Genomic DNA, 26,680 nt, shown 5'->3' with positions numbered 1-26,680 from the left:
GGCTGTGCCCCCTACAACTAGCAATGGTAACTGGACCTGGAGCTGAGGTGCACCCTCCACAACTAAGATTGAAAGGACAACTTGACTTGGAAAAAAGGCCTGGAAGTACACACTGTTCCCCAATAAAGTCCTGTTCCCCTTCCCCAATAAAATCTTTAAAAAAAATTTTTGTGCATGGTATTATAAATTCATTTACTCCATCTACTGGCTGTGACGTGTATATATTATTTGCCTACTCATTACCCAGTGATCTAAGCTGACTTCGCTCTTTTCTACGCACTGACTGATCACTTGATGACCAGCAGACTTTCTGGCTTACTAGTTGCCATTTGAGCATTTGTTTTTTTTTTATTTTTTTGTTTTTTTTAAAGATTTTATTGGGGAAGGGGAACAGGACTTTATTGGGGAACAGTGTGTACTTCAGGACTTTTTTCCAAGTCAAGTTGTTGTCCTTTCAATCTTAGTTGTGGAGGGTTCTGTTAAGCTTCAAGTTGTCCTTTCAGTCTTAGTTGTGGAGGGCGCAGCTCAGCTCCAGGTCCAGTTGCCGTTTTCTAGTTGCAGGGGGCAGAGCCCACCATCCCTTGCAGGACTCAAGGAATTGAACTGACAACCTTGTGGTTGAGAGCCCACTGGCCCATGTGGGAATCGAACCGGCAGCCTTCGGAGTTAGGAGCACGGAGCTCTAACTGCCTGAGCCACCCGGCCGGCCCTGAGCATTTGTTTTTAGAAGTCTTCAGTTCAAAATACTTCTCCTTTAATTGCTCTAGTCTGGGAACCCACAATTGTTTTTCTGTCTAGGGCCACACAGGAAATATTTTAGGCTTTACAGGCCACAGTCTTAGTCAGGTTGGGCCCCCCACCCAACCCTTTACAAATGTAAAAAACATTTATTACCTCCCAGACTATAAAAACACAGGCTGTGTTTGTTGTAGTTTGCCCATTCCTATTCTAGTCCTTAATGGGAAAAAGGGTATATAAAGCTCAACTGCATACATGACCATAGTAACTTAAAAGTGCTGGCTGGATACTCAACTCACCTTGGTCTTCCTCATAATGCATTTTGGCACCTCAAATTATCACTAAGTGCTTCTGTTTGACCAAATTAATACAGCAAGTTGAAATATACTCACACTATACCCTTGAAGAAAAAAAATTATTATAAAGAAATAAACTGAGACTTAAGTTTATTGCAACATGGGTACAGCCCTCATGTATATAATCTTACACCGTGTTTCCCCAAAAATAAGACCTAACCGGACCATCAGCTCTAATGCGTCGTTTGGAGCAAAAATCAATGTAAGACCCAGTCTTATATTAAACTTAAAGTAAAATAAGACTGGGTCTTATACAATGTAAGACCAGGTCTTACATTGATTTTTGCACCAAAAGACGCATTAGAGCTGATGGTCTGGCTAGGTCTTATTTTCGGGGAAACATGATAGTTCTTCATATAACATCTTACATCTCAAATAGCTAAAACTTGCCAGTATAATTCTAGTAGCTAACAATGGAAATTACTGTTCTTTTATGAAAATATTACCATAGATTTAAAAAAAAACATTGTTTCTCAAATGGCTTTGTTTACTTGTTTAGTCTGCTTATGGAATAAGCTGTGTCCAAACAACCTATACTGTTTGCCATCTATCTACCCAATTCCTCATTTTACTCATGTTTTACGGGACAAAATCAATTTAGGATATCGTATTGAGTGCTAGAGGCCCAGAGAGGAAAAAAAGAGGTTTAAAGGTGCAATATAAGCTACTGTCAGTGTCACTGTGGCTATTTAAACAAAGGTCAAACATTTGTTGGGCAAACTAATGCATGCATATAAAGGGAGAGATACCAGCTAACACTGGATACTTTAGGAGGTTTTAGGCTAATCCTAAATTCGAACAGTCTCCACTAGTATTTGTTAAGCTTATGCTGAATGGAGCAAGACTGACCATTGTGATAGCCCAAATACACCTTCTCTTTTAAGATTCAGTGCTTGAGAGGAATTTTAATGGGGTGTTCTTGTTCATGTATTTGGCACTTGTGTAAACTGTGGCTCTAGGAACAGTGATACTTTAGTTGAGTCTCTAGGGGCAATAAAAACAATTAACAAAGATTGAAGGCCAAGTTCTTCTCTTTAATACCTGTTAACTCCATCTTTATCTCCACCCTTGGGTACTTACATACTGTATTATTTATAACTGCAGCCACTCATAAATTACTCTTCACTGCCTCTTTGAACAATAAGAATGATCAACACAATGGAATGTTGGAAGGATTAAATGCCACATCTAATATGTCCCTCCAGTCATGAATTTATTAGGCAGGGGGAGTTAAAGTATAGTCATCTTAAAAATTTTTTTCTTCCTATCTCACAATTCTTTATCTTATCCATATAATCTTAAGTGCAATTGTGTTGTCTTTGTGCCTCTCTGGTTAAAGAATCCCACAGCTAATGACTAAGCTAGTGCACTACTTTGGTTTCCGATTTGGCACAACTCTGAACTTGAAAAAAAAAAATACCAAAGTCCCCAAAATTAGTGACAGTAACATAGGGAGTAACTATGACTATCAAGGTAGCCAAATGACTCTTCATCTAAATACCATGTTTCCCCGAAAATAAGACCAGGTCTTATATTAAGTTTTGCTCCAAAAGATGCATTAGGGCTTATGTTCAGGGGATGTGATCCTGAAAAATCAAGCTGGGGCTTATTTTCTGGTTAGGTCTTCCTTTCCGGGAAACATGGTAGTGATGCCCACGAATGGATGAAGGAGATTCCCACTGTCCCTAGCTAGGATCCATGAAATACAACCAAGGTAACTAGCTGGGAAGTTATCAGCAGGGAAAGAACTGGTTGAGCTTAACTTTGATCTAGGAACAACTGCATTGTACTTCTCTATTCTTGATTAATCTTCTGGATAATATAGTGACCATGGTGGAAGTTACTCAAGACTAAAAGATGAGTATTCTTAGAATCACATACACACAGTTTATTACCAGAATGCTTATTTACCAAAGGTAGGGACTTCAAACATAGGGATCAAGACAACTGTATTTTCATGTTTTGCTGAATTATATTTTTAATTTATTTTCAATTACAGTTGACATTCAGTATTAATTAGTTTCAGGTGTACAGCATAGTGGTTAGATAGCTATATTACTTACAAGGCGATCCCCCCATAAAAAGACACATAATTTTGTTAATAGGCAAGTCAATGTCTCTCAGGTTGAAGGTACAATAACCAAGATGAGAGACAGGTTTTAAGACTCATCCAATTATGAAGGAAAGACGTATATATCTCTTTGGCCAGTACATTATCTCCAAGGAGTTTATATAGAAAGTTTAATTCTATTCATAAAGTTGCCAGACGAACACGATACTATAATAAAACATACATGTGGAATTGAGAATACTATATTTGCTGTCATTAGAACTGGAATATTTTATATATCTTGAAGTGGATCGTAGTCCTAGCTCATGACATTTAAATTTCTTAATATCGACCACTGTTAAGTTACTAATATTAAATGAAGTGACGCTTCTTTCTACCACGAGTTGCACTTCTGGGATTTAAAGTTACTGGTTTCACTTTTAAGGGAAAACAACCCTAATTAAAGGATCACATTGTCTAAACATTTTAGTTGAAAAAGTACAATGAAATGTCATTGTGCCCCCTTTACACACACACACTGGGGGTGCCAAAAAATGTATACAAGTGGACATTTTGGTCAACGTTGCTCAAGCAGTAGCTCGCCGTAATCAGAAGTATCTGGATGCTGATGGTAACCACTTTGAGCACCGCTTGTAACTGCAGAAGTCAAATGTGACTTGTATTCATCTTTTGTTATCGGTATATATTGAGTATTACAATTTAACAGTTTTCCTTTCTTAAAATGTGTGTACTTTTTTTTTGGCACCCTCTGTATATACGCTTGTGTGTGTAAAGTTGGGAGTTTAGAAATAAGGCTTCTTTTTCACAACAAACCTAAACACCCCTAAATAAAGACAGGTTCACAGGCTAACAAGACTTGACCTACATCTACTAGAGAAAGTTCAGTTCATCAGAATATTCTAAAGTTTTTAGAAAACTATTTTACTGTTCTGATAAAATCTCCAAGAAATGTAAGAAATGGTTTATGGCAATAGCACCTCCAAGCTTCTCAGGTTGGAGGTCTAACATTATACTAACACTCCCCCAAAAAGAAATGAAAAAATAGTTTTTGCACTATAGTTCTATATAGACATTTTAGTGAAATGCTTCATTCTGCATGTTTTTCAAAGTTGCATTTGCATGAAAAGTACCTGAGGATGATAGGCTTGTCAAAAATGCAGATTCCTGTGTCACACTAAGTACATGGTTCTTCAGGAATTGCTACATTCTGAGAAAATTATGAATGATGATACCTAGCATCTTGTTTTGGGGAACTCTGGGTGTGGAGCCCAGGAATGTTTAATAAGCTTCCCAGATAATTATGGTGATCAAACCGGCTTGGGAACCACTGACTTGAAGCATTTTAACATGTATAGTAGGGAAACTAATTTTAAAAAGTGGATTTAAAAAAAAAGACTTGGTAGCCATGACCTATATAATCCTAGGCCTAAGAATTTACCTTCAATGAAAATTTGATTATTAGAAATGGGTAACCAAGTTCTGTCTTGAGAATTAAGTGCATTATGATATAGTATCTTCAACTAACACTTAGAAATATAAAATTGCTTGTGTTGTGGGAGGGATTGGTTAGCACATTGATGGATTCAACTTTATAAAAATCGGTATTAAAATAATCTGTCGATTATAAACCATTCAGAATTGAGGCTAAATAACTTTTCATACAGAGATAAACGTATTTTGGGGCACACCGGTTTAGTTCCTAGGATTGTTGCTGCATATTGGTAAGCATTTATGGATCTCCATCCATATTTGTGGAACCATAGTTGTTCTTTTGAAACGAGATGCCAGCATCTAGTCCTGAACTTCCATCCTGTTAATAGGGTTGTTGAAGTGTTTAGAAAAGTTAGCTATGAGAAAGTTCTCTAATGCAATTATGTTAAAGTACCTTTACAGTTATCTTTATTATTATATGCATTGGAAAGGCAGGTCAAACCTGAAAAATAAAAATTTATAACCAAACACCGGAAGATGGATGGGAATTTTCAATTTGCCCCCCAACAATGTAAAACTTTTATAAGAGGCGGCTTTTATCTGCAAAAGTACCAGAATATGTTTCACTGAGGATTATTACTTTTTCAAGATAATTGTAATGGATGAAACCTAAGAATGGATGTCCGATTATTTTCTTCTAGAACAAGGATGGCTTTGCTCTTGTGCACAAATCATTAGCAAATTTAGGTTCATATATAAAAATACATCTCTAATCCTTTTTCCTTCTCGTCACAATTTAGGTTTAGCAGCTATTTTGCAGATTTATACTTACACCAAAGAGAGAAGAAACCTAATTAATTCATTGAAACATTTACTTGAGCACTGACTATGTCCTAGGTGTTACTGCAAGCACTACACATTTGTCTGAGGGAGACAATGCAAATAAACACTGCCCTTCAGGGCTCACATTCTAGCAGGGTGAAGAGATTCTATATTATAAACAAACTGCAACAAGTACTATAATAGAGTTGGGTAAAAGGTACATGGAACTATAAAGACCAATGGACTTCTTGGAAGAACACGAGGGAAAGCTTCACAGAGGAAAAACACTTGAACTGAGAGTAGGGCTATTCCATGAAGAGATGGTGGTAGTATATACAAAAGAAAAGAGGTCAGAAATCACAAGGTAAGTTTGGGCAACTGAATCAAGCAGTAATAATACAGGTGGAAGCAAGCAAAAGGAGCAACTGGATCTTTGGAAACAGGCAGGCGCCAGATCACAGTAGGCCTGGTATGGCATCCTAAGAAGCATGGAATCCATTAAAAAGCATTTCAAGTTAAGATCAAACTCATGTTTTTGTAAAATCACTTTGAAGAATGACATTGATTAGGAGTAAGACTAAAGCCAGAGTAAGCTAACATTTTATTTGACAAATGTTCGGGCAACTGACTGTCAGACCTGAACTAAAGTAGAGGCAGTCGTGAAGACAAGGGGAGGTAGACCAAGAAATAAAAAGTTAGACTGGACATTACTTAGGGACATAATGGACATGGTGTTAAAAGAACTGAGGGTGATTTGTAGGTTTCTGATAAGCTGAGACCATACTGACTGCTTCTAGTTTGTATCCCATTGTTAGTTAATTTACAGGCATTTTCCCACATCTCTACAAACTAGAACGAACACCTTTGAGAAAATTGCTTTCCGCTAATACATGCTTATTGTAGAAAATTGACCTGTAAGCCTATAACCCAGAGAGAACCTGTGAAAGCATTTTACTTTATTTCCTTGACCATTTCTATGAAAACACACAATATACAAAAGCCCCACAAAACTGTAATCCTATTTCGTATTTGTTACCATTTCTTTGTAGGTATGTAATGCTTTGAAATTCTTTGAATGCTTGTATTTTTATGGACTTGCCTATGTCTTTATTTGTTGTTAACCATTTTAAAACCAAGTGTTAGTGTTGCTATTTAGAGAACCAAAACTGGCAACTGCATTGGTTTCCATATTTCTCATCATTTGAAGCCCCAAAGCCTAGGAACCAATGGATTTGATTAGCTCTAAAGCCCTGTCAACTCTTTTTAGTTTGTCTCTCATACATACTGGATTGTTACATTCCACCAAAAACCCAGAAGAGTTTCATAATTATTTTGCTTTATTGATTCCTATCCTAAAGATCTGTATGAACATCCACTGTCTGGATTATGTCCTAAATCCTTCAAGTTATCCTATCTTCCAACAGTGGCTCTGTATTCCAGACACACAGAATGTGAGCTTTCTCTATCTTAACCATTGTTATAAAGGCTCCTTGTACGACATAAGATCTAGATTATGAAGCAGAAGCCCTTGATTTAGAAGGAACAAATCTAACCTGCCTGTTGCAAAGCTGTCTGGTCGCTGACTGCTACTAATATATGAGTTACCCATGCACCTTGACAAAGACTGTTTATCAATATTATAATTATTAATTACCCTGTTCTTATAAGCACCTTTCTTCTAAGTAGCTAAAAGCCTTCTGGTACATAATATCTCCTTGATGAGTATTAACAAATAGAATAAGCAAGCAAGGAAGTAAGTTCTGCCAGTGAGAGGGAGAGGCTGCAAAGGACACGAATAATCAAACTCTACTTTCAAATTCATAGCTTTAAGTCCAAATAGTCTATGATGTCAAAACTCTTCCGACTCCCCCAATCTGAAGAGGGCCAATACCCTATATTTACCTTCATTTGGATATTCTAGAGCCACATGTTTTAAAAAGTTCGTTAGTCTGATTGTAATTATTGAGTTCTAAAATACCAAGTTTTATGACCGTGATGAAGAAATCCTTTTCACTGAGAAGTCCTTTTAAAAGAACTAAATTAAAACTTCATATATGAATGCTTAACTGTTCTCTTCCTGTCTCTCCAAGCCTCACTCTATGACTTGATTTTGCAATTTGATTCCTTCATTTTACTTTGCTAATTCATATTTTAGAATATTTTAATTTTTGCACAAATTATAGTTATTCCATGAAAATGCATGGCAAGGAAAAACTTTCAGTTTATTTACAATTATAAAATTTATTTCCGGAAACATATGACTTCTTTCACTGTTTTAAAAATGGAAGATATAACCTAAGTTTTGGGTTTTGGGGGAGCGGGGGGAACCCATGATGGCAAGGGCTTGTGAGAGGGAAAAAGTTTATGCACAGAAAACAAAACCAAGCAGCTGCTTCTTACAATACTGTACAATACTGTACAAGCAATACTGTACAGTAAACTTTAAACTTGACTATGCATTTAAAGAGTTTAATCTTTTTTAAAAAATCGATTACACTTTCATCTAGGCCTCCAATTAAACTACTGTTTAGCCCTCATCCTTGAACATAGTTTCATAATTCCCATTTAGCTGACAGAAAAAAGGGAGGCAGAGATACACAGAAATAACTACATGTCACAGCTATTATGGTCTCATGATCATTTTAATTTTCATGATATAAACTTTACCCTGTTAACTTCAATGTTTTCTGTTTTGTTTTTAATTTCAGAGAAGGCTATTTGGACCTAAAGCTATGAGTTAAGAAGTAATCTACTACCTAATTGCAATTTAAGGTTCATTTACTTTGTAGGTCAGTATGAGGAAAGTTTAAGAAAGTCTTCATTTCCCTTTCAATCTAACTATGCCAAGCCCTGATCATCTTTATAGAGACTGGGGCTTTTATAATACCATAGTTTGATATGTTAGTTATAAATAAAACTCATTCTTCCCTCCAGAGATAAGAGTAACAAATTTAGAACACTTTGATACACATGTATTTGTAGACCGGTATATACACTGTTGCATTAATTACAGAAATTGAACAGTATTTGATCAAGAGGGAAGTCTGTAGAGTTTAAGGGTAGAAAAAAAGGGGAAAGGAAACCAAAAATTAGGTGTTCACTCTACGTTGAATGATCACCCAGGAGAGCAAGATAGGATACATAAAGTATTGAAAACAAAAACAAACGACTTATTTACATAAGCTTTAAGTGAACGGATTCATATAAAAATGGAGGAAAAAGATCGAATTTGATCACACCTAGGAAAACAAAGTATAATATTTAAATCCTAGTTATCTTCATGGTTATTCATTTCCTCATTTGCAGAAAGAGGACTAAATCAAAAGTCTCTTCTATCCCTAAAATCTAATTTGTGTAACATACACCATAAAGGTAAAGATAAATAATTTAAATTCAGCTGACATACATTAAGTATAAATGGTATTCATTCTTAGCTGGTTCTGAACATTAGCTAACTGTAGATGTTTAAAAATTATGAATTTGGCGTCTCTAATGTTTTACCTCTAAATTAAATTATATCCCTTAAAAAAAAAAACCCACAAAATTTTAAGCACACAATACAAATACAAAGCATACACAAGCCAGACACTTGTACCATATTTGATGACATCTTACATGCTGAAATAAGAGCTTAGACATCTATTAAAAAAAAAAATCTTTTAAAAATTCACTTGTGAAATGTGTATTTTAGTTTCAGACAAACCCTTTTTGTAAAGAAGTAAAACGCCCATGTTAAGTACTAAAAAGGTTGATGATAAAACGATGAGTGTGGGATGCAGGTTAGATTTTGTAATGTAAAAGCACTAAATCTAACATTTATTTTTACTGTATCTTATGGTTGACAGAAATGGTCAAAACGTATAATAGGGAAATTTCCCAGGCAAAAAATATTTCTAAGAAAAACTAGCCATGTACAGAAATTTATATATATAAAGAAAAAAAACGAGAGTATTTTTCCTCTTCAAATTCAATGTCGTAACTTGAGTGCTATTACATAGTAAGTTGCTTTTGCTTTCTTACGGGTGTACTCCCAGATCTATAAATGGATGAGACACGAATAACCCGTGAAGTTTTTCTAAATATACACTTTAAAATGTAGAACATGAAAGTCACCTGGGAATTATAATCATAACTGTTAGTATTTTCAAGTTATAATCACTACAACTTTCTTATAGCAATTTTATATGGCCTGATAGTGTTTGGTTTAACACTAACGTCTTGGTCATATAAAGGTAGTATATATGTTACACAATTTGATTATAATTTCTGCTGATTGCCAAGTGTGCATAAGTTGTACTAAAGTTATAAAATATGCATTTTACATGGGAATGATGAATTTAAGATGTACTAACATAAACAAAAACGGTAACCTGAAATTTGAAGCATTTTAATAAAAGATTTTTTGGGCCTAGAATTTTAATTGAAAAACAAAACAAAAACAGATGTCAACATACATTTCCTTTTGGCGCAAAAAAAAAAAAAAAAAAAAGACAGAAAAAAGCATTTCCTGATACAGGAGCAAACTTACAAGTTCTAGCTTTTGCTATACATAGGTATAAACACAGGTTGCCTGCGCTGTGTGTATTCCCAGCATAAAACTTAAAATGTCAGAACTCCTAAATTCATGTTTCTTAATAGCAATGACTATCAATTACTCATCATCTAATGCTGTCAGGCACTAAGCTACACATTTGCAGACAATTTACAGATGAGAAAACAGATGAAGTAAGTCAATCAAGATCATGTACACTGCAAAAGGTGCTGAGCTAACTAGGAAGGGAAGTCTGACACGAAAGCACCTACTTCCTCTCTCATTCCCTCTTTTTACATAAAACCAGGAAGGAAAAATGTGGTAAGAAATCAAATATTTTTTCCTAATCCTAATCCAATCTAAAGTTGAAATAAGGAATGAGACCTGTAACCTAGTACTTGACAAACTCTTCACAATTTTAAACTTGTAGTTAGTGAGCAGTATCTGGGTTCCAGGCCTACTCTGACACTTAAAGTCAGTCATTTCCCCAAAATACAAGGTGTGATCAAACAATACGGTGAATGTTTAAAGAAAAAAACTTTATTACAGTAAAGACACATTGCCATTAATCCCCCTCAATATACTCCCCCCCTCACTTTGAACACACTTATCCCATCATTCTTGCCACTTTCTGAAGCAGTTCTGGAAGTTCTCTTTCGTGTCTTTAGTAGCGCTGTCGTGGCTGCCTCAATGTCCTGTATCAATTCAACACGCTTACCTTTCATGGTCATTTTGACTTTGGGGAAGAGCCAGCAGTCGCATGGTGCCAGATCGGTGAATACCGTGGATGAGGACACACCGTAATGTTTTTCTTTGACAGAAAGTGTCGTACCAGAAGCGATATGTGTGACACAGAGCACTGTCATTATGGAGGATAAAATTGTTTATCCATTTCTCAGGCTGTTTTCTATGCACATCGTTCCTTAAACACTCTAATAAGTCCTTATAATATTCAGAGTTCGCTGCAGTGTTCCTGGGTACAAATAGAGCTTGCAGAATTCCATTAAGGTAAAAAAACCCAATATAACATCACCTTGATGTTTGATCTTGACTGACATGCTTTTATCCCATGAGAAGAACTGGGTGATTTCCACTGAGAACTCTGAACCTTGGTCTCAGGATCATAACCATAGACCCAAGTTTCATCTCCCTTGATGACATGTCTGAATCTGAACTGGCATGATCACACAACGCCGATGAAACTGACAAATGCTGTGTTTGTTCGATAGTCAAAATGCGTGGAATAAATTTTGCACTCACTCGCTTCATATTCAAATCTGTTGTTAAAATGCTTTGAATGGAATGTCACAAATTCAGATGTTTAAATCCTCAGAAATGTCCTTAATAGTCAATCACCTGTTCGATCAGATCATTTCACTTACTCTTTCAACATTCTCTTGGTTTTTGATGTTGAAGGACATTCCAATCTCTCTTCTTCAACCGATTCACCATGACGAAATCGCTCGAACCACGTGTAAACCGTCTTCATGGTTACTGCAGCATCACCATAAACTAATTTTAACATTTCATGTGTTTCTTCAGCACTTTTTTGCAGTTTGAAACAAAACTTCACGTTAATGTGTTGTTCGTGATCCATGCTTTATGCCACACTTTAAAACACACCTTCTCTCAACTGTAGCTCACACCTGACTGACTGCACCAAACAAGTTGAAACTTGTCACACAGTTACTAAGGTTCGACGTGCTGCTTCCCGAATTGAAGATCCCTGCCTTTCTGTTGTATGGTACTCAGCAGCAGCGTTCACCGTATTTTTTGATCACACCTCATGAAAGGAAAAAGAATGAGTAAGAAATGGCTTGAGACTCATTGGGAAAAGGACTTGAAATTTAAGAAAATAATGAAATTATCTGGGTCCAATCCACCCTCTTTTCCAATCTGATCAATGTACTTGTGCAAGCCTAGTCAAACTGGTTTATTTAAAACACATTCTCCATTCCTGTTCTGTACCTTTGCACATAAAGCCATGCTGACTGCAAATACTTTGTTTCACTGCTCCTACTCCTTCACTATTGAAATCCACAAATATTTTGCCTTCTAGTTTAAAGATCGATTCTTCTGTGAAACACGCTACCTGTGAACTGGGGTTTCTGGCTGAATAATTATAGTACTTATCCACATAGCTTAATCCCAAACTACATTATAAACTAATAGAGTAAGGACCAGTCTTAGCTTTTAAAATGACCAGTACAAATATCAGAGGGAAGAGGAACACAATGGACAGAAACTAGATTTGAAGGCTAAGAACACTGGCAAAATATGTGTTTAAAAAATGAGGGAAAACCCCAAAGTTTTATATGATGGTATAGAATCAACCAGAATATTTTGCACCGAATTATACATTCAACTGGCTTGCTATTATTACCATAAACGTGGCGTTCTGTGGCAAAATTTTCAGACACTTGGCATCAAATCACATTGCTATTAGTGCATAAACTGAATGCCTATTGTATGCCAAGAACTTTGCACGTTAGCTACAAAGATGAATGAGGCACTGCCTATGAACATCTGATAAACAGAAAAAAATATATATAAGCACGATAGTGTGATAGGTACAGAAGTAACAAAGTAAGAAAACGTCTCATTTTTCTGGATAAAGATAGTTTACTACAAATCAATTAATTGCTCCTGGAGCTTTTATTTCTCATTTAATCTCTAATTATTTAAGATGAAACAGTTAATATTTTACCTATTCTATGGATTATGAAACTGAGGCCAAAAAAGCAAACTGCCTAATGTCTCACTTTAAGTGGAAGAGCAGATATTCAAATTTGGGTCCTTTTAACTTCAGTGCTGTCCTTGAGTGAGGTTCATAAGTGGGGGCCAGATGAAAGACTTTACATGTCACAGGGTGTAAGGACTTTATCTTCAAATCTCTGGTGAACTACTTGTTTTAAGCAAAAAAGACTTTTGGACAGATGTTTGATCATATGAATTAAGGTAGAAGGGTAGAATCATCAAGGAAAAAATGAAACACAAGGAGAAAAGTTGAGAGAGAAAAGAAGTTTGAGAATTTAATTTGTTAAATTTTTAAAATTTGTTTAATCTCATGTACCTATATTTAGTAGTTCCATTTGAGTTCAGAGATTATAAATTCTGGAGTCATCAATAGGTAAAGGTGGGCGGAACTGATTAATAAAATTGAGGAAAAGGCAGCTAGGGATATAACACTGGGACTACCAAAATTAAGCAGGAGGAGACAGCAACTAATGAAAACAGGAAGGACAGAAGTGGCAACTAGCAACCAGTATTAACATACAAACGAAGGAGTTTTAAGAAGGTATATTCTAAGTAATCAAATGTTATAGATTATATAAGACCACCCACATCTGGAGCACATAATACAGAATTTAGACAAAATGTTATAAACGCAAATAATTGCATATAGTCTTTTCTTATTCCTTAGGAGAAACAAAATTTACACAAAAGGCTGAGTTTGTGGAAAAAGGGAACCAGTTAACTTTTAGACACAAATTCCAAAGCAGGCACAAGTGAACCTTTTACTTCAGACGTTACTGGCAGAATATATCCTGAGTCATTTAACTTTCTAAAGGATTCTTCAATCTTTCATTTGATGAATCCTCTTATCTTTTTTACTCCCATTTGCCCTTCAACTGACCATAAAGTGAGACTGTGGGAATAAAGGTAGAGAGTAGCCACAGAACGTCTTGCATAGATGTGGTTAGACAAGTTGTGTTTAGGCCAGGAGAGCGATGCCTAGACTACCATACTGTTATCATATGAACCTGAGAAAAGTGAGTATTTTTGCTGCCTTTTCAGGTTTATACTACTGTACAGAATGAGAAAAAATAATTTGGCATTTCTTGCTTATCCAAAATAAGTTTTCTTCAGGAGTGAGCTGTCATCTTAGCATAGCCTTCCTTCATTAAAAATTTGAATAGTAGGGATTAGACTACACTGGAAGAATAAGTTCTCTCTTCACCTAAAAATATTAAAATTTGTAAGAAAGACATTAGCAAAAAGGGACTGGGCATAATGGGGAGTAAGTATGTGATAGAGAGGTGCAAATAAGCTAGTGAATGCACTTTTATATATAAAAGGAGAGGCTTATAAATTCCTACTAGTTTAGTTGCTATCTTCTGACTTTGCTGTAAGTCAAGTATTTAACAAATTAATAATAATTTACACAAATTCAGAGTTTTATGTATTGCTAAACCATCTCATATGCTCACCAAGTATCCACGTTACTTTGTCCCTTAGGAATCAAGTCATTGGTGGTAGAAGCAACCTAGTTGGAGAGGGTTAAACAAGTGCATGGTTTTCACAATTTTTTGGAAGTGATTTATGCTATTTTACTTTCTAAGGAAGAGGAAACCTTCCTCAGGTGAAGAATAACTGAAAATCTCAGTTTTAAAAACAAACTAAAATCCTAAAACAAAACAGAACTTGACTCAAAAAAATTTACAGTCCTTATAAAATCATTTACATTTAAAAAAATACTTAAACATACGATCTTTTCTGTGCATTATAGAAAAATCTAGTAAAAGGTGTTCCTTAGAATAGTTTTTTAAAAAAGTTATTTTTACTACAGCTAACCAGACTCACGTATGTACCAGCATATAATTTAGCTATTTAAAAAAAACACAAATGGAATCAGTTCCTTTTATGCCTAAAATGTGGACACGTCAGCTTTCTTGCTAGATTTGTCTATTAATATTGAATTTGCTAAGCTTTGATTGTATCTTTCAAGACTAACAAATGTCAAATAATTATATTTCTTCAAAGTCAGTTCTTTCTTCTCTCCAAGCAACAAGCATTGATGTTTCTGCAATGTCTTATAGACCTGCTTTATTCTAGTATTCCTTCTCTTTCATTCAGGCTCTTCTTACCCCAAGTACACTAAAGGTTCTAAGAGCCAGTCCCTTCTGAGTTGAAGGTAGTAGATAAGATTTAAAACAAGTCCTAACACACTTCACTGTCCTGTGTCTCGACTCAAAACTAAGTCTTCATTCACACAGTATAACTAGAGAAAGGAATATGAACTTTGGTGAGGTTCGAGACAGGTGTTGAAATCACTGCTCTGCCACCTTGGGTTAGATTAATCATTTAGCTGAGACAAAGTAACACAACAGAGAGCAGTTTTTTGTAACCCCCCCCCCCCCCACTCTCAGAAACTAGTATTGAGATGACCTGGTATGGCATACCTTGCTAATTAAAAAATCAAAATAAAAACTTGTAATTCCTCAGTCTTTAATTACAACTGTTATATTCTCACTTCTTAACCAGTGATATTTATTTGAAGTTGTCAGCAACACACCAAGCTATGTATGAAGAAATGGAAGTGGCACTGAAATTTAAAAGGTAGAATAAAGGCTGGGAGAAATTATCAAGTAAACATTTAGATATAAATGCTTCAAAGTTTCTAACTACTGAGTAGTTTATCTTGTCAACCTAACTGAAAATGTAAGGGCTAGGAATTATATTTTGTGTGTCTGAAATATGATAGGAAAGCAAATTATTTCATTGAAATTAGAGCTGGAGTTCCAATTGGTCCCAGGAAGAAAACAACTGAAGGGGAAAAACCAGAATATAGTTTTAAACTTGAGACACAAATATCAATATACTTTGGGAGGGGAATTTTTAAAAATAAATACTTTTGAGGGTAAGTAATAAAGTAATATCTCTAGGAATAAATGTCTATATAATTTAATTGAATTTAAGCTTCAGTTGTATGAGTCACCATTTACCTTACAGGTCGATAACCAATTTATTTTGGACAAGTACCATATAAAAGATAGTTGTTCACTGAAGGTATATTCTATACCTCAAAGACAATGCTGACTGCCGCATTCTGCTTTGTGGTGTGCTTACAAGAACCAAACAAAAAACAACCCTAAACTCAATATTCTTTTATAAAAAATACAAATACAAGATAAACTGCATCCTTCAATGCTTATGCAAACATAAGCAATGAAGAAAAAAGGCCGTAAAACTTTTCTTTAAAAAAACCAATACAATCACAAAATAAGACTAGTGGAGTCAATAAACTAGGTTCATTCAGAAATTTGTTTTGTTTAAACTACCACTCCACCAAGCAAATGAAGGCTCACTAAATAGATTTTACAGCTCTTTATCTGGTTCCGTTTTTACATTTGACACTAAAGTTTACCTTGGATTTTAAGGAGTCCTTTTTACTAAATCTACTGTTAAATCACTCCAGAGGAGAGTAGGCTCTGTAAATTCTTGCTACCTTCCCATTTGCTTCATTTAGGTGGAAGCAGAATACTCTTAGTTTCCAAACCAAATTCCCTATTAAACATGTTTCAAACTTGAATTAAACATAAAATAGTTAACAGGGAGGAGACTAAAGGCCTTATCTTTTCAGATGGCAGAGGGCAGGTAACTTTGAAAACGTATTTTTTTGGATACTTAGAAATATACATTACTTTTCTTTAAAAGTAACTCAAGTTTGATTCAAAGTATATTTTTTGGATACTTAGAAATAAACATGTTATTTCCCTTCTTAAAAATAACTCAAGTTGATTCAAAGTATCCATGACCCTTGAAAGTTTTTTGACTACTATTTACAAACATGGATTCCAGGTTTAGTGTTAACATGAGTAACACCTTGCCCAGGAAGAGACAGCATTTAACTCATTTTTCAGAAGTTATACTAATCAGGCTGTGTATGTTGTTTAACATTGAAAGGTGTATTTAATGGCGTAAGTTCAAACAATTCTCACATACAAATCTTTTCATTCTACACTTAGAAAACACTAAAGTCAGGTGTGGTGGGGCAGAAGAAAATTTCATATAAAAACAAAATCCAGTGAAAGTCATAGGTTAATTCTGATTATTTTCTTACCTTAAACTTTACCCCAAAAGCTTTAAGAGCAGACAAAAGGATCATCGATGTTTATGCTATAATACTTGTATCTGTCTCCTAAGAGTCTTACTGCAGAACTTCACTTTGCATACAATTTTCATAAGCCCTGATACTGCAACGCCAACCTCATGACAAACAAAACACACATATAGCTAATAGAGACTGGAACACTGACACTTATGTCAGGAAGAAAAGTGACAAAAACTAAACGCAAAGGCACAACGAATTAGGTCCTCCAGTATCAGAGCGAGCAGTACTACATACCGTGATAAACCCTAAACAAATCAAAGAATTATAAACCCAAGTAATCAACTGGTTTTGTATACCATTGAAGTTTGTACGTTAAAATGCACTCTAGATTTGAGAAACATGGATGTTGAATAATATTAAGGCCAGCTTTTTTCTTTCCACCTTTTTGGAGGCAGAATTATCTCTGTCCCATTGGCTGGCCCCGTTTCCCTACTCATCTTATTAGAGGAAACCTAGCCTGAGCCTCTGTAACCGTTCATCTCATCTCCAAACTCTGGTGGGCAAATTTTTTTGAAAAAGTTAAAGTGAATAGTTTACAGTTTGGACTGCATGGTCTGTTAGTTAACTGTTACCATTCTCTAAAGAAACATGAACACCTGCAGGCCAACAGTGTCAAGCATTGGGCTGTGTCACCAAAGAATGGCTTACTTTACTTGGGAGTAGGGATTTAAGAGTTTCAAAGGCAAAGGTTTAAGTTGTGTTATCCAGGAGTGGGAAGAGGCACTTCATGTACTGTGGACAAAGGTAAGAAACAGCACAGCTCTTGATTTGAGATAATATGCATTTTAGCCATCAGGGGATGTTTGCTACGTGAACCCAGTTAGATTTGAACAGAAATAGGGAAAGGAAGATTGGGATATGACTCTCTTAAATAATGAAATGTAGGATGAGAACATAAATTTGAGGGAATGGGTGAAGAAAGTTGCTAGGAATCAAGTAGTAAGTTTAGTATTTTTATGAATTCAGGAAGCCTGGGGACCCCCAGTAAACATTAACACTGCATCTGTACCTCTAAGAAGGAGAGTTGGGCATTATCAGATAATAGATACAAATGAAATCACCCAGAGAACACATAATGCAAGAATGTACTCAAAGAAAGGAAGTAATTGCAAATAGTATTTAAAATTCCACAGGAATGTAAAGAAAAATTAGAGCTCAACAGGCTTATGGATTTGGCAGTAGAAAAGAGGGCACATGCTTATTTAAAGTACAAATCAAGGATTGGTTTCCATTAGCTTGAAAAAAGGCCTCTTTTCCTTATTAAGGCACAGTAAAGCTAGGAACATTATAAAAATTACCTTAAAATCTACTGACTTCGTATTTAGTCCCTCAATTCTCAGCTGGAATAAAAGTTGCTATTGAGGGTAAAGGAGACATAATTTATATGTAACAAATAGACCCTTGAAGTTATTCAAGAGTTCTTACCAGCAAAATACCCATTTTATATTTAGAGTGAAAAAAACAAAAAAAATTTTGAACTTTAAAATCTTTGTACTACTTAATATTTACAGTTTAATTACTGACTTTTCAGTTCATTTACCTTCAGTTACTTCACTAAAAAAAGACACAAAAATTATTAAGTACACACAAATTAAACACCTCAATCTTGTTTCTACACTACCAAGTCTATAATACAACTAAGACTGAAGGAAATAGCACACTTTGACCCCAGTTTAAACTTATCTTTTCAGGTCCAGCAAACATTTCCTCCTAGCACCAAACAGAGGTGGTTCTGTCAAAAAGCAAACTGGGTTTCAGTTGCAAATGTCCTTGTTGAATAACTTCCTACTCTCACTTGACACCATCCAAGGAGAAGTCTGTTAAACATTCAGGTTTAGTTGATGGCAACTACACTAGTTTGACCAGTGGGAATGATCAAGAACAAAATCAAGTCTTTCTTTCTTTCCAAATCTGCGAATTTAGACTTTAAGGTCTTTTGAACTGCTGGAAATCTTCACCTAGCAAGTTTTCAAAAACTAAAACTAAAGTTCACGTTTCTACAAAAGTGATTTAAAGTAGGTTTTAATGATACTTCTGATAAGGGATTAACATACAAAATTTCTAAAAAACTCATACAACACCAAGAAAACTAACAATCCAATTTAAAAAAGGGCAGAGGACCTGAATAGACATGTCTCCAAAGAGGACATACACATGGCCAAGAGACAAATGAAAAAATGCTCAACATCACTAATCATCAGAGAAATACAAATTAAACCACAAGATCTCACCTCACCCATCAGAATGGCCATCATCAATAAATCAACAAACAAGTGTTGGCGAGGATGCGGAGAAAAGGAAACCCTCTTACACTGTTGGTGGGATTGCAAATTGGTACAGCCACTATGGAAAATGGTTTGCAGGTTCCTCAAAAAATTACAAATAGAACTACTTTATGATCCAGCAATTCCTCTTCTAGGTATTTATCCAAGGAAATCCAAAGTACTAACTTGAAAAATATATATGCATCTCATGTTCATTGCAGCACTATTTGCAGTAGCCAAGATATGGAAGCAACGTAAGTGCCCATCAACAGATGACTGGATAAAGAAACTGTGGTAGAATGGAATATTACTTGGTCATAGAAAAGAATGAAATCTTACATTTGCAACATGGATGGACCTAGAGGGTATTAACCTAAGTGAAATAAGTCAGACAGAGAAAGACAAATACCGTATGATCTCCCTTTAAATGGAATATAAAGAACACAATTAATGAACAAACAAAATAGAAATAGACTCATAGATACAGAGGACAAAACTGAGGGTTGCCCAAGGGAAAAGAGATCGGGGAGCTGGGTGAAAAAGGTGAAGGGATTAAGTACAAATTGGTAGTTACAAAATAGTCATAGAGATGTAAAGTACAGCATAGTGAATATAGTACATATGTTGCAACAGTTATGTATAGTGCCAGGGAGGTACTAACCAGGGGACCACTGCACAAACAATATAAATGGCTAACCACTATGCTGTACACCGGAAACTAATATAAAACGTCAACTGTAACTGAAAATTTTTTTTAAAAGTAGGTTTTAATATTTCATAATGATGCAAGAATTGTAACATTTACCAAGTGATTATAATTTCATCTTTTATTTTTAAAAACCATACTAAGAGGGCAACAAAACGACAATATATAAGACTGAAGTATTGAAAACCGCCTTAAAACTTCAGATTACACTAGCAGTTTTTATTCTGTGTCACGCCTAAATTTAAAGAGAAAACCAAATCCACTCATAATATTGCATTCTTGTAGAACATAAAGATAGGAAGGCTGGGGGGGTGGGGGGGAAGTACAGATGGAAGGTACAGAAAGTTTGAAAAGGGCCGTCAAAATTCAGATGATATATGCTTTGGTTTCTTATAACTTTTACGAAATTAAAAGTGTTCCTGGGTGTTATTTACGCCGGCTTCCAAATTTATAGAATTTTTACTCGGATCTGAGAAACTACGTTTTCTCAGAAAATAATTGATACTTCTTTAGGTTGTGGCCAAGGAGCTAGTCTCTCCTTTTCACTGAGTCCAGTGGCCTTCAAGGACTCAGTTGATTACGATTTCCACATTAGGGACCTGCCACATTACGTAAGTATACTTTGCAGGGAGAAAGGCAGATAAGAGAACAGGGCGCCAAACCTTCTCCTCCACCAACAGCCGTCACACCCCAAAAGGAGTGTCTCTCCGGGGGCTTTCCCCCTCTGGAGCCGCAGCTGTTAAGCTGTATGGGGGAGGGGACGCGCTCTCAGTCATCTCTTCCTCTTCAGGCCGCCAACGCCGACCGCACCACAGTCTCCTCCGCCCATGCCCTTTCCCCTCCCCCGCCCCAGCCCTGGGTCTGAGCCAAACCCCACAGGAATGCAGCCCGGTCACATGCGCTGCGGCGGCGGTGGACGTGCCTCTCCCCCGGCGCCCCAAGGAGACCCAGCGCCATCTTGCCCTGACGCAGTTACAAAAGTCATGGGAGAAATTGTGTCTCCTCGTCCACGCCAGCGCCCCAAAGTTCCGCAGAGGCCGAGCCGGGGCCCTCACCTCGCGCAGGGACAGGAGAAAATGTCAGGGAAGAGCCTTGAGATTCCCTTCGCCACTGCTTGGTTTCCATATCGGCCGCGACAGCAGCGATCACCACCGTCACTTCTCCCTCTCTGCTTTTGCAACAGCCTCCCACGACGGCCCTGGCCCCACCCGCTGCTGCAGCATGAGGTCATCGCTAGCCAATCACCACGCTCCCGACAGAACACATCAAGCATTGATTGGCTGCAAGGACCGCCTCTGCCTCTGCCCACTCCGCTCATCAAACGCTCTGGGTCGCTAAGGGGCAAGAAGACGGAAACCGCCATTTCGGGGAAAGACCCCGAAAACAAGAGCCGGAATCACCATGCCATTTTAGTGGGGAAACCCTTGTTTTATTCTTTGGCCTGCCCCATTTTTCTTCGAGATAACCGTCTCTCTGTCCCTCCCCCGTTGAATCACCGCCACATAAAGGAATTCCCGCTCCCCTCCCCGCATTGTCCCGCCGGCGGCGGGGAAATCCTTCCCCTGGGCCGAGAGAAGTAGAAGGCAGCAACGGCAACTGCACCGACAGCAACGGCAGCTTTTTACCCCGATACACGGTGGCAGGGAAGCGACGCTGACGGTGGCTGTATTTTCCCTGCTGCTTCTCCCCCCGACCTCTTCTCTTTCTCGCTCCTCCATCGAGACGGCGCTGGACTCGCCAGCTCCGCTTTTTATCCGGTGCCCGGAGCCTGCGCACTGGAGCCTCCTCAGCCCCTAGTGGGCGTCGATTTACACCCTAACCGAGTTCACCCAGCGCTGGAGGCCAGAGTGGGGAGGGGGAGGGGAGGTCGGGACTGAGGTGGTTTGAGGAGTGGTAGGAAATGCATTGCTTTAGGAAGGTGATGGGAGGGGGTGTCGTTCCCAGGGCCTACTGTTATCCTTCCACCCAGTAGTGGTGTGCCCAAGCTCACCGGTATCCAGACTTGAGGGTTACTCAGGGAAAAGGAGTAAAGAACCAATCCTACCAAATATCGAAACTTCCCCAAACCTTCCGTGAATTGTTGAAAGCATCTGTTGTGAAAAAGACGGGGATTCTGTCCACCTTTCTGCCTCCAGTTGACTATCTTCGACCCTCTGTGGAGAGGCAACGGCGGGCGGCAGCCCACAAGCAAAATGGCGGCAGGCACCTTCGTCCCCTCCCCCTCTGCCCCTGCAGAGCGGGGCGGGCGGGCCCCGTGCACTTGCCGCCGCTGCCGCCGCGGCCGCCGCCGCGGCCGCCGCCGCCGTCGCCGCCATTTTCCCAGAGAGAGAGGCAGTGACACTGAGCGGGCGCAGGGGGCCGAGTCGGAGACCGTGCCTGAGTTCGGGAGCGGCAACAGAGGGGGCATAGACACTCTGAGCAGCCTCGCCGTCGCCTCTGCGTTCCTGCTGACTATCTCGGTGCCCCCTCCCCTACTCCTCGGTTGCTGGCGAAGAGGCTGCGCGCTGCTATTTGGGGAGGGGTTGTGTGGAGCCGGGTCCGGTGTCCGCAGTGGCTGCTGTCGAGGGGTCGTCTGATCGTAGAGGTCTGGAGAGACTCCTTGGGGGTCGAGCAAATAACGGGGTTCGGGTGTCTGGTGTGTGAACATCACAGGTCAGTGCCTGTCGTCTCCTTGGGAGTTTGTGGGGTGGAGGAACGTGTGTTTCAAGGGGGAGGGGGCCTTCTCATCTTTATCCTTGGGGCGGGGGGTCGACGTTGACTCTCAGGTGTATTGGGTGGAGCAAGACGTTGCTCGTTTGAATCGAATTTATGCTTTCTCTTCCTTGTCCCTAGAAAGGGAGCATTATGGCGGGTTTTAGGGCTGGGGAATGGGAAACTGGCAGTTAAACCCCCTTGAGAGTGGGAGTTAGGGAGGCGGCGCACTCCTCCTGGGCAGCCCGTGAAGGCCGCTTGGGTGAGGAGGGAGGCTTGTAGACTGTTAGTAGGTTTTGTGTCGAAGTGGTCCCAGGAGCTGCCAGCCCTCCCTTTCCTCCATCGCATCTTGTTCAGGTGCTGAAAAACCGTATAGGCCTCATTTTCTTCTTCCATTTCTTAACTGGCGGCCTCTGGTATAATTTTCTCGTCAATACGAAGGGGGTTAAGAGGACGTCCTGGGTCTCTATCTCCCTTTGTGGGAGACCCAGACATCTCATCCTCCCCGAGAGAAGGTAAACCCGCCCCTGAGGTGGTCACCCCAGTACCCAGCCTTCCCAGTCTCCTCCCCCACTCCTCTTGCATTATCGCTGTCCTTTACTGTACCGAAGGCTTAGAATCCACAATATGGCACATTTCAGAAAAGCTTATTTTGACCAAGGGATTGGCACCAACACTGTGGCAGCAGACACAGAAGAGAAACAAACGGTTCACTGTGCTAAGCTGAGGAAGGGGGAGAGAAAAAACAATCCGGAGTGCTCTCTTCCATTGGCCTTAGTTCCGTAGAGATCCGTTCTTGCTAGACACTGTCTTAAGAATGATACAATCTGAAGTCAGAGAAATCGCTAGAGTTAGCTTTAGAGTAAACCCCGTTTTTCCTATTTGCCCCCTTTTTTAGAGATGTGAATAACGTAAGGTGTTTGGAGTTCTGGAGACCTTGGAAAGAATTAAGTGAGGTGCATTCAACTCTAGGCTGGAGACATCAATACCTAATTGGAAAATAGCCCGGTTTTTCCTTTAATTTCCGAGATGGGGAGTAAAAAGTGAAATTTCCCTCTTTTGTCCTTTACAGATTCTAAAAATGGCGGCCCCAGGCTGATGTTGTGGTAATCTAATCAGCTCGGGTCCTCCACACCCCATGCAGTGCGTTTGTCTGCAGCATATTACAGGCTTATTATGTTTACATGAAAAGACTGGGCTTCCCCCCCCAAAACCGTTTACAAAATGTGTTGATTTTACTGCAAATTACAATGCTGTGTTTTAGTTGCTTAATTTTATTGGGGTTTTTTTCCTGAGAGGCAAATAAAATGACACCACTTTTGAAAAAAATAAAAACACTCAGGTAACGTTAGAAATTTGAATAGTGAGGCTGGGTGTTCTTAAATATTTAAAAAAATTATTTGGGGACAAATAATAGTTTTTGTTTGGTTTAATCCAAGCATCTGTTATTCAATATGCCAAAGTAAATTAAAATGTTTGGTAAGTTTATTAAGTGTAATCTGCTTTGTATGACTAGACATTTTAATCTAGAATGAAACATTTCCCATCCAACTCTTGACCAGTTCTATGAATTTTGGTTTTTGTACTCAGATTAATTTTTAGGGAGCTGTACAAACAAGCCTAAACCTGTTACTTCACTGGGTGTGGAGATGCTTGTTCTTCTCACTATTAAATTTTGCATCCATTTTCTCCATTTATTTGAGCGTTCATTAAGAATGTTCTAAGTTAATTGTGTAAAATTTATTTGGTAAAGTGACACTCCATGCTTTTCTGCCTTTTAATATTCTTATGGCATATTGTCATATAAGAGAAAGAGTAAGGCTTTAGTTCTTGAGCCCTCCCTCCCTGCCAAACATGACCACTTATATATTATGGGATGGGATGTGGAATTTAGTCAGTTTTAATAGTCTTTAAATGAAAGCCATACCATAATAGGGTCTTGAATCCACTTTGTGCTAATTTCAGAATTTTATAGATTGAGGCAGAAAATGAAATGTCAATTTAACTGTATTCTAAAAAGTGTGATTGGAATTCATCTCTAGTAGGAGATCGATCTGTTTGGCCTGAACTAAGTAAGCAGTGAGATATGAGTGAGCCATTAATGGCATTTAATGACCATTCTGACTGTGAAGCAACCAAAAAAGATGAGTGCCTTTCAATCCAGTAGTACTTTAAAAGATTGGAGAGTATACACCCTTTCATGATTCTCTTACTCCGTTGTAAATGCTGCTCTAAAGTATTTACAATAGAATAAGAGAATCATTAAGTTCATACATGAACTAGATTGATGTTAAGTTTCTGTTCTGCAAAGTAGTTTTAGAAACAACTGGCATAGGGAGTTTCATCATGGAAGACTGAGCACACAACCTTACTTAGAATCTCTGAAATATTTTATTATAAAATGAAATGTTGGTGGGTAGTCGGAGAGTTTGTGTAGGGATTTGGGGTCAATACTCATTTGTAATATGCTGAGTGATCATATAAATCCAGATCCTTTAACTGCTGTGTAAAGATTGTGCATTTATTTTAAAGACTTAAGTGGTTAAGAACCGTGGTTCAGAAGGTTGGTACTTTAAATTTACTATCTAATGTAGGAAATCAGTATACTCTTAGGGAAATTTGGTTTATGTGGCCATAGAAGGAGCACTGTCTCTAACCATGTTTCTTGACCTTGGTCAGGTCTAGACAATAAAGCATTTTGAACTTATTTGGCTTCAAACAAACAATGTCAAGTTAGAAATTATAAGAAAAGCTGCCTTCACTCTACTGGCTTTCTTCATACTGGCCTGCTTTGTTGCTTTGGGTTTTGTTTGTTTGTTTATATCAGTTTTGGTTCCTGTAAAATGAGACTGGCTTTTTTTTAGTATATTGCACTTTAAATGGTTACTTTATAAATAACATGACTATAAGTGTTGGGTTTTTTTAATTAATGTACTCCCCAATAGATTATGTTATAAGTTACGATTGTCAAGGCAAAAAAAGGTTAGGCATAATTTTTGTTTCCAGAGAGTTTTGGTCCCTTGGGGGGAAGCTAGTCAAATGGTCTTTGTTCTTAGGATAGCCGAGTTTGAGGGATTAGAGTTGTTTATCTGTTTAAGTGGATTTGTAGAAAATCATAATGTAATTGGAGAGCAAATTTTATTTTTAGAGACTACATTTTGATCATACTTCCCTTTTGTTATCAGTGTAAGTTATAGGATCCCTTTGATCTTAATTTAAGTTTAGAACCTTTATTAGGGCGTCTCCATTTCCCTTCAATTCTTTAGGTTTCTGATGACTCTTCTATAATTTTGGCTGTCTGTCTTCCCCACAGCTTCCAGCCAGAGAATTTTTACCATATATATACCACAGTAAGTTCTAAGACTTCTTGGATCTGAAAATGAGGAAGTGAGGAAAAAAGCCAATTAATAAGTTAGGAGAAATTCTTCCCCTCAATACATACCTTAGAGGTCTTAGTGAAATTATAACTTAAATTGATCTCTTATTTCTAAGAATAATGTAGATATTTTCATGCATCAAACTCTTAAACCTATGGTTTTATTTTTTTTTCTCAAGTGTATTATGTAAATCCTAACAGCTCTGCTTTTCTGGAATTTACTATTGGGACTTAAATGTATACTACCATTGTGTCTTTAAAATGTATAAAACCAATAGGACTATGAAAAGTTATTAAAAACTGCTTAAGAAATATTAACATGGAATTTTCTTAAAAGATGCTGTTTTTATAAAGTATTTTAATTATGTATAATAGCTTTATCTTCAAAGGATCTATTCTTAGCAGATGGTAGGTGCTCAATTATTGAATTTAAAACTTTTGTTTAAGTGAATATATTTACATTTCAAATATTCATGGTGATCAAGGGACTTTCATGTCATATGTTAGAATAAGTGTTAAATACTTATAGTCAGTGAGTCGTAACTTTTTAATGTTGGATATGGAACTATTTTTACTTCATGGTAAAATTATTTTTTGTGTGTGTTGACTGGCAAAATAAAAAGGATACTATGTGAGATATTGCTGTATAAATGTTAGCTAGCTTTTAGGCTGGGTTTAAGATTGGAGTGGCTTACTATCTCTTTTTTACTCTTTTCCTGTCTCTTTGGTAATGTACACATGTTGGGAGGAGCCTCACTTTTCCCTAATACCGAAAGGATAATATTTTTGTATTATTCAA

At 37.6% G+C, this 26,680-nt stretch overlaps 1 protein-coding gene and 1 non-coding gene across 2 annotated transcripts in view; one reads left to right on the top strand and one right to left on the bottom strand.

Annotated features, from left to right (window-relative positions):
* Positions 1-7,697: 7,697 nt before the first annotated feature.
* LOC109454573 (uncharacterized) lies at positions 7,698-21,843 on the bottom strand. The gene is made up of 2 exons (XR_012498858.1): positions 20,870-21,843; positions 7,698-11,732 (listed from the first exon to the last, which is right to left on the bottom strand). It is a non-coding gene; the product is annotated as an uncharacterized LOC109454573 (transcript).
* Positions 21,844-22,080: 237 nt separating this feature from the next.
* Positions 22,081-26,680, top strand: part of KMT2E (lysine methyltransferase 2E (inactive)) — a 75,789-nt gene continuing 71,189 nt past the window's right edge. The window contains 1 exon segment of the mRNA XM_074340600.1: positions 22,081-22,466. The gene's annotated coding sequence lies outside the window, so the exon portion shown is untranslated.

This window comes from Rhinolophus sinicus, linkage group LG09 (assembly GCF_036562045.2).
Source record: "Rhinolophus sinicus isolate RSC01 linkage group LG09, ASM3656204v1, whole genome shotgun sequence".
NCBI lineage: Eukaryota > Metazoa > Chordata > Mammalia > Chiroptera > Rhinolophidae > Rhinolophus > Rhinolophus sinicus.
The sequence above is the reverse complement of the archived record's forward strand: the minus strand, read 5'-3'. Positions and strand labels throughout refer to the sequence as shown.